Source organism: Balaenoptera physalus (assembly GCF_965194825.1).
Source record: "Balaenoptera physalus genome assembly, contig: HAP1_SCAFFOLD_1838, whole genome shotgun sequence".
NCBI lineage: Eukaryota > Metazoa > Chordata > Mammalia > Artiodactyla > Balaenopteridae > Balaenoptera > Balaenoptera physalus.
Genome location: NW_028124965.1, coordinates 23201 through 32298, shown reverse-complemented (window position 1 = coordinate 32298; position 9098 = coordinate 23201). Strand labels below are relative to the sequence as shown.

At 38.2% G+C, this 9098-nt stretch overlaps 1 long non-coding RNA gene across 1 annotated transcript; it reads right to left on the bottom strand.

Annotated features, from left to right (window-relative positions):
• Positions 1-1533: 1533 nt before the first annotated feature.
• On the bottom strand, positions 1534-7339 carry LOC309654056. The gene is made up of 2 exons (XR_014259778.1): positions 6726-7339; positions 1534-1845 (listed from the first exon to the last, which is right to left on the bottom strand). It is a non-coding gene; the product is annotated as an uncharacterized lncRNA (long non-coding RNA).
• Positions 7340-9098: the final 1759 nt, after the last annotated feature.

Below are 9098 nucleotides of genomic sequence, written 5' to 3'. Positions count from 1 at the left end.
GTGATGGAACGGTTATGTATCTTGATCTTGGTGGTGGCAACACATGTGATAATGTGGCACACATATACCTTGTAGCAATGTCAATTTCCCAGCTTTGATAGTATCCTATTGTTACATAAAATGTAACCAATTAGGAAAACCGCATGAAGATTACTTGGGGCTTTACTGTCCTATTTTTGCAACTTCCTGTCAGTTTATAATTATTTCAGAAGAAATCATTAAAAACAGTAATGTGTTCAAATAAGAAAAAGTCTATATAGAAGTGTTTTTTTGAGGGTGCTAAACTCTTCAAGACAACTTCAACTTTCAGGCAGTCATTTTATCATTTGTAACATAATAAGGGAAGCAAAAATTGTATTAGGGACTATATCTTGGGGAAAATTTAATGTAATTTTTGACACACTGTATTAGAAACATTCGTTTCTGCTGAATAATATTTGCTAACTTTTGAGATAGGTTAACCACAGGTAAGTAAGTCTAGTAACCAATGAATAACATTAACAGAAAGGCAGTCTCTTAAGATACGTGATATCATGCTCTATGGAATTTTTCATTAATTTAGACAATTTTGTAGAGCTCCGATGTCAAGGTAAGTGACAAGTCCAAAGCTGCTGAAACCTAATGAGAATTACAAGAGGTTACATGGTAAATTGTGGCAAACCGATTCCAGCGGTCCCCAACTTTTTTGGCACCAGGGACCAGTTTCGTGGAAGACAGTTTTTTCCACGGAAGCAGGGGGGATGGTTTAGGCAGTAATGTGAGCTACAGTGGCGGGCGTGATTCAGGTGGTAATGCAAGCAGTGTGGAGCAACAGATGAAGCTTCTCTCTCTCTCTCACCCACTGTTCACCTCCTGCTGTGCCCCCTGGTTCCTAACAGGCCTCGCACAGTGGGTTGGGGACCCCTGGATTAAGCGGTGAAAATAAAGAGTTACAGAGCTGGTATAGAATTTAAAGACTTCACAGTGACATATTGTTTGAGAGACTCTGAAGTGATTTCGTGGTGTTTCCAAGTTTGCTGGGGACTGGGGACCAGGCCCAACCCAGACTATTTGGCCCCTGTACCGTGATCTTCCCTGAGAGCCAGGCTCTGTTGCTTTCCTGCACACTCCCCGCTCTTTCCTCACAAGTTGTCTTCGTAGCACTGTGCAGCTTTAGCCAGATTTCAGGGCACAGAGAGCCTGCCTTGAACTGAGAGCATCTCTCCCACACATGCGCTTGAGGGCAGCCTGGGCTCTGCTCAGCTCTGAAGAGTCAGTCTTCAATGAACCCTGTTACAGTTAAGGAGCTTCTCTGTAGCTTAAAATACTTGAGAAAGAGGAAAGAAAACTATTTTAGAAAGTATCTAATTGGAGCTATCCCAATCATATTTTTCATCAATGACTTTTGTGATTCCAGGCTTTTATAAGCGCAATGATTCTGACACATTTTTAGGGAGAAAAGAGAGTGTTCTTTCCTACTTTAGTTATACTCTTTCAGTCACTGTAGTTTCATATTATTGAATGTACAAGACCAAAAACATCCACATATTCATATTCGCATTTGGAAAGATGTGCTTTAAAAATGTTTTTTAAATGCATTCTCACTATCAAAGTCACAAGAATACCTTCTGCGATAGGGAGGAAAAGGTGACTGTTATTTCTCTGTAAAATCAAATATGATACAGACCAAGTGGTAGGCATTCAACGAACGTGGTCCCCAAGACCATGTGTGGTGGTGATAAAGCCCTGGGATAGGAGTGCTGGCCAGGTCCTTGGTCTCTGGGTGAGTTCTCTTCATCTGTTCCATTAGAGGACTGGTCCAGAGTCCTTTCAGCTTACGCATTCAATGATTCTGTCCCACTAGTTCTTAGGCAAAATAAAACAGAACAAAACAAAACAAAATCAATAAAAACCACTTAAAAAGTAAATGAGAAAACTCTGCCTGACCTAATGTGAAGGAGTCACTTACTGTTCCCTATTTTGAATGGTATCCTTGTAATACCTATAAGTGGTTATCTATCTGGGTATTAAAATGTTTTCATAAGGACCTGCTGTACAGCACAGGGAAAACACTCAATATTTTGTAATAACCTATATGGGAAAAAATCTGCAAAAGAATATATATATGTATATGTGCATATATATATATGTATGTATAACTGAATCACTTTGCTGTACACCTAAAACTAACACAACATTGTAAATCAACTATACTTCAATAAAATAAATAAATAAATTTTAGAAATTGTGTTTTCATGAGTAGATGCTCCATGAGCGAGCTGCTGGCAGGGGAAAATGCAGTGTGCTGCATCCGTGTGCTTTTTCTGTGCCAAGTATTATTTGAGGAAGGAAGAAAACCTGCAACAATTCTGCTTTTGCAACATGACTTGAATCACCAGAATGTCTAGAATTCCTGTGTTCTCAAGGTGCTATCTTTCAGTTAGCATGGAATTAAGGAGATGAGGGGAATGGAAGTCTAAAATTCAATCCTTAACTGTGAAATGCTTATTAGTGGAGGTACATAAAGCTTAATATATTGGAAAGTGTGTGGACTCGGTCATTTAGTAAAAAATATTTGGGGCTTACTATGTGACAGGCACCGTGTGACTTGCGGTGGATGTGTAAGGCTTGCATGGTGTTCCCAGGAAGCTCAATATTTAGTGTGGCATCTTCACTCTAGTTCTGCCAATAATTAACCACGTGAGCACTTTGGAGTCTGTTTCATCGGCACTAAAAAGGAAAATGAGAGCACAGGGCCTGAGTCTCTCAGGGGTCCCTGTTTGCTTCTATGAACCTGCTGAGAGTAAGGAATGTATTCATGTGTCAGTTGGAGGATAAACTGTTACGTTCTCTTCTTCTTTTGATGTATGTACATATGTATGTATGTGTTTATTATTTATTTATTTAACTGAAGCTTAGGATTCTTATTTTAATTTGGTTCTTCAGTTATACTCTAAATAGAATTTGTTTACAATAGGCTGTTCCTTGACAGCTTTCTTCTGGGAAGACATGAAAATACAACGATTAGGTGTATCAACTCATTCAGAATGACAGTGAATGAAGGGAGCAGATTCCCCTTCTTGGTGCCCCTGGCAGCCAGTGTGAGGGCCTGAACCTTGGGCTCAGCCATTGGGATCCTGCAACCCAAGACTGAGTCGTGAAACAAGTGGGGAAAAGATTAAGAAGCAGTCGGATTTTATTGTTGTGATTGCAGTTGTGGAGTTCTTGGGGGAGGGGGGCACCACAGCAGGCAGGAGCAATGGCCTGTCCAGCTATATGGATGGGTCCAGGGCAGCTGAGCTAGAGCTCTTCAGTGGCAGAAGCAGTACCCTGGGTCACATCTTTCTTTTTTTTTTTTTTTTTTGATTGGTATCATTTATTTTTGTTAATTAATTTTTATTGGAGTATAATTGATTTACAACCTTGTGTTACTTTCTGCTGTACAGCAAAGTGAATCAGTCATACATATACATGTATTCACTCTTTTTTAGATTCTATTCCCATATGGGTCATTACAGAGTATTGAGTAGAGTTCCCTGTGCTATACTGTAAGTTCTTATTGGTTATCTATTTTATATATAGTAGTGTGTATATATATATCTTGACCATTTCTATGACACATTGTTTTATAGGACCTGACTATTCTTCTGAACTAGTGACCACTTCCACTTTCACTTGTGAACCATTTAATGACCTGCTTACAAACCCTTTTCTTCCTGTCACTAAGTTGCAACTCTGATTACTTAGAGATGGTCTGACCTATAGGAGGGATGCGTCCACCAGCTGGCACAACAGTGGCTCCACTGAATTAAAGCTGATGCTGCCCCTGGCATCCTGGGCTCTGCTGATCACTAGGCAAGCTGGGAAAAAAGTGTTATGAGATGGGTGGGAGAAATCCTTTCTGATGATCAAAGGGATCTTGTGTGCTGCCTGCCTACATCTATATCTTATGAAAATTCAAGAGGCAACAACACCACATTGGCTGGGCTGTGAAGGTCTCAGTTCCTTCAGAAATGAAGGTCTGGATCATGTCACCAAGTGAAGACACCAATGAGCCTGGTGCTGGCTGAGAACAAGGTGACCATGGAGCAGAGAATGGCTGAGGGACGTCACAGTATCACGAATGATGCAGAAGCACATGCCTACACATGTTTCCTTCCATGCTCCATAACTCATTTTCCTCCCCCATCCCTTTCCCTTGTCAGACCATTTTATATAGACCACTATAGTGATGGTTACATTCACCATTACTCTGTGGGTTTCTGATGATGTAGATGTGCCTGTGACCATCTTAGAGGAGGATTAGACAACATCCAGAGACCCTAGGATTGGGGCTGGATGCAGAGACTTGAGGTTTTCTGCCTTTGGTGAGTGGGTGGTACCCTTCCTTATCTGAAAGATAATTGTGTTCAGCAGGACTTACAATTTCTGGAATTTGAAGTGTGTATGTTACTGACCAGGGTTCTTGGCCTCCTTAATCAATAGAAATTGATCAGAGACCAGACAAGAAATTCAGGCAAAGCTTTATTGGGACCCCTGCTGCAGCAGGGGGAGCGAGAACAAGCAACAGGTTCCCTTGCTCGCTTCCTGGGGGTGGGGGTGGGGGCAGCTGGTTCCTTATATGGGGGGGAGGTAGTGGTGTGTCCCGGGGCTGGGCCGGAGGGGTGGCTTAGGTGGTCTGCCCACCCCTTTGGTGGTGCTGAGTGCAGGGGGCATGCGCAGAGCCCAGCCTTTGCTCCCGACCCCCGTTTTTGCTTCTAGCTCTTCAGAAGTGGCAGTTGGGCTTTTTTGTCTTTCTGTATCTTTTGTCCAGAATTTGCCCCAACTGTGCATGCACGCAGTTATTTTTAGTCCCTTATAGTTTCTTCGCATTTTGTTGCTCTAAGAGACATTTGTCCAGGTGCAAGCACTGCAGCACTGCAGCAAAGGCTCCCAGGTCCCAGCCTGTTTCATGTACATGAATAGATGTAAATCTGGGAAACTGTGCTTGTTATTTTTCGACTGTCCAGCACCCACCCGCCCCTGACTCTGCGGAATTAACCCAGATGTGATTTCCTATTGAGAGGCAGCGTGTTTCCTGCTACTGTGGAAACCACTTCACCTGCAGATGAGAGTGGGGCTGTGACCTGCACTCTGTGTTAAGCAGGTTGTTGTTCTTTTCTTCCACCCTTTTTCTTCTCCTTCTTCTTCTTCTTCTTATTATTATTATTTTGGGATAAGAACACAACGTAAGATCTATCCCCTTAGCAAATTTTTAAGAGCACGTACAGTGTTACTAACCAGAGGCACTATTCTGTACAGAAGATCTCTAGGACTTATTCATCTTGCATAACTGGAACTTTGTTCCCTTTAACTAACACCTTCTCTTTTCCCCCTCCCCTCAGCCCCTGCCAACCACCATTCTACTCTGTGCTTCTGTGATTTGACGATTTTAGATTCCTCACGTAAGTGGTATCATGTAGTATTTGTCCTTCTGTGTCTGACTTATTTCACTTAGCATAATTTTTCCACATTCATTCATGTTGTCACAAATGGCAGGATTTCCTTCTTTTTTAACACTGAGTAATAGTCCATTATATATATCTCACATATCTTTTATCCATTCGTCTGTTGATGGACATTTAGGTTGCTTCCACATCTTGGCTATTGTGAATAATATTGTTGCAGTGAATGTAGGAGTGCAGACATCTTAATGAGATCCTGATTTCAATTCCATTAACTATATACCCAGAAGTAGGGGAGGTTCCTCAAAAAAAACTAAAAATAAGAGGATTGTTAGCTCCTGGTTGGTCCTGAACAGGCAAAAATAAAGGGGGCAGCAGGGTCCAACCAAAAGGCAAATATGGTCCTGCCCCCTCACCCACTCCCACCCTTGATCCAGGGGTATTTGGTTTCTACTTATTTCCCAAGCCCAGTCCTTCAGCCTCTTATTGATTCTGTGAGCCCATAAGATGCTTTAATAAATTCTCCGTTTCTTAAGAAAAATTGTCCAATAATGTTGCTCCCAACAAAGAATTATGCTACTCCTTACTGTCAAAAGGAATTTTACATTTATAATTCAGAGTTTACTGAATTGCAGTATAGTGCAGGCCTTGTAGTTTCATTACGAAGGAAATCCTGGTTTACTCCATTAAAAATCTGTGACCTAAAATAGAAGTTGAGTCAGATTTTTATTGACTCAAGCAACAACGAAGAGTTCTGTTCTTGTGGAGTTTTGATAAATGCCTTAAGAAACTTAAGGATATCAAAGTGATTTAGAGAATTTCAATAACCTTCCCAAAACATGTTCATACATGCTATCCTTATTCTAAATTGAGAAATGTGTAATGCAGTTGTATTATTTTGTGTGTTGATATTAATAATCCATAGAGGTTTTTCTTTACTTTCTGATCATGAAACTCCACCCCTAGGGAATTCTGGCCTTTCCATGAAAACAAAATTCTCCATAAAAAGCTGTGGGGTGGGACCCTGGGATCCCACTCCAGCAGATGCCTTTATTTGATTTGATTACTTGTGTTGTTCTTCATCCCATTAGTTCCTTGCAATAAAAATTTCAAATGTTGCTTGTGAGACTGAAATGCCAATTAGTTGAATCAGATGAGAATCTGGGTCGATGATGATGAGTCCTTATACCCTTCCCACCTCCTAGGGTGTGAAATAGGCAGTTATGCCACATGGTATTTCCATATAAACTCTATCAAAACATAAGCTTATAAGTAATGACAAAAACTGAGACAATGACTTACCTCTATAAAATATATTTTGAGATAGAAAGCTATATGTGTAAGTCCAGCTGTAAATTCAGGCTCAATTCTGAAAGATGATTATTATTCAGACCCTGAAAGAGTTTTTTGTTTTAATTTATTTTCTTGAAGTATAGTTGACTTTACAATGTTGTGTTAATTTCTGCTCTACAGCACAGTAATCCAGTTATATATATGTATATATATATATATATATATATATACACACACACACATATATATGCGTATATGTATATATATATACACACATATATATATATATATATATATATATGCATTCTTTCTCATATTCTTTTCCATTACAGTTTATCACAGGATACTGAATATAGTTCCCTGTGCTATATGGTAGCACTTTGTTGTTTATCCATCCTATATATACTAGTTTGCATCTGCTAATCCCAAACTCCCAGTACTTCCCCCCACCCCCCCACATGGCAACCACAAGTCTGTTCTCTACAGACCTTGAAAGTGTTTTGAATATTTTGGATTCGATAAACAGGAAAACAAACATTCCATATTCTATCAAGAAGGATGAGAAAAAGGAATCAGGTAGATGTGTTCCAAATTTTGAAATTTTAACTTCAACTAAATATGAATGCATACCCTGTGCTTCCCCTCAAACAGATTTACATTTAATTAAGAGTAGGAGGAAAAATTCTGTTCTGAAAGAGACGGAGACTGTTTATGGGAATCGAGACGATTACTTCTGAGGGTGGGAACAGTAATAATAATAGTTGAATCTATAAAGATCCTGCTATGGCCAGGCATTGTACCAAGTCTTTCACATGCGTTAATTCATTTAATCCTCACAGCACCTCTGTGAATCTGACATATTATTATCCCCATTTTACAGATGAGGAAGCTGAAGCACAGACAGGTAAATGACTTGCCCAAGTTCCACAGCTTCTGTGAAAAGCTAATTTTCAAAGTAAACATTTTAGTGCTATTTGACTTTTTAAACTATGTGCCTCTATTAATTTTGTGACTAAAATTTTAAAATTCCAATTGAATAGAGATTTTTTGCTTCCATTATATTTTTTTCTGGAAAAAATATTATTAAGTTTGCCCCCAAATACCACTGAATTATAAAGTTGCTTTTTACAGTTATACATCCAAAACTTAATGCAAAATTGAGATCTAAAGATAATAGGCAATATTTTATATTGGTGTTTGTAATATCAGGGCACAAACTTTTAGAAGTGACTTTGTTAGCCAGCCCTCCTGTAACTAAATCTATTTGGAAATCTCAGCCTATTTTCTTAAGGTGTCTTTAAAATGAATTATCAGAGTGGCTGGGCACATCTGTACTTAAAACACTATTTGTCTAATTGCTTCTACTTAAGTAAACATTACATATTACTAGAGATTTCAAGTTGATTTTAAATTAAATAAGATCTAGTAAAACAAAGAGCAACATAAACTGTTTTAACTTGCCCCTTGCTTTTGTTGTTTTGTTTTGTTTTTTTCTTCTTTTCAAAGAGTTTCTTACCAATTTCTTCAAAGGAAATCAGGAAACTCTACATGTTTAGGTAAAGTTCTATCTATATCATAAGACTCAGGACTTCAGATGAAAAAGGTTTTATAGATAATCCTCCTCCTCTTGAAATATTTATAATAATTCAGGACATACCTTCTGGTCAATCATATCATCTAGATAAATACTATTTTTAGTTTTTATTACTTATTCAGTACCTATGGAGTATTACATAATGCAGTGTAGTCCAATTTATATATGAAATACAAATTTAAATAACTGAATTTGGTGTATAGTGCACCTTTATTTCTTTTAAACATAGACAAATTTTAAGAGGTGAGCTTTATTAACTTTACATGGACATATCTTTTTGGAAGTGGAGTATTAAGTTTGAATAGAATAAAGGTTTACAAATGGATATTGGCTAATATATGCATTTATATATATACATATGTTATAAAAATAATTTTGTTTTATTCTCTAAAACATCACATACATGTTTTCACCCTGGGGATCGTTCCTATGTAAGTCAGTGCCTTAAAATATATATGCTAATAAACAATATTCAATGTGCTACAAAAATAATTTAGTTAAATATTTAAATGAACTTACCTTCTAGTTACCTCATTTCAATATTTATAGATTATAGGAATGAAGTACAGGAAACTGAATTTTACCTTATAGGGAACTTGCATTCAGGAGCACCATCAATTTTAGCCTGCAATGATTGTGCAAATATGTCTAAGAAAAGAAGCATGCACTTAGATGCAGGAATTCTTCCATCTTACAGCTTACAGTGTTTAAGAAGTTGATCTATATGCATATATAATAAGAAAGCTTTTAAAAATATGCCTTTGAAATTCAGTTGTTTATACAAATAT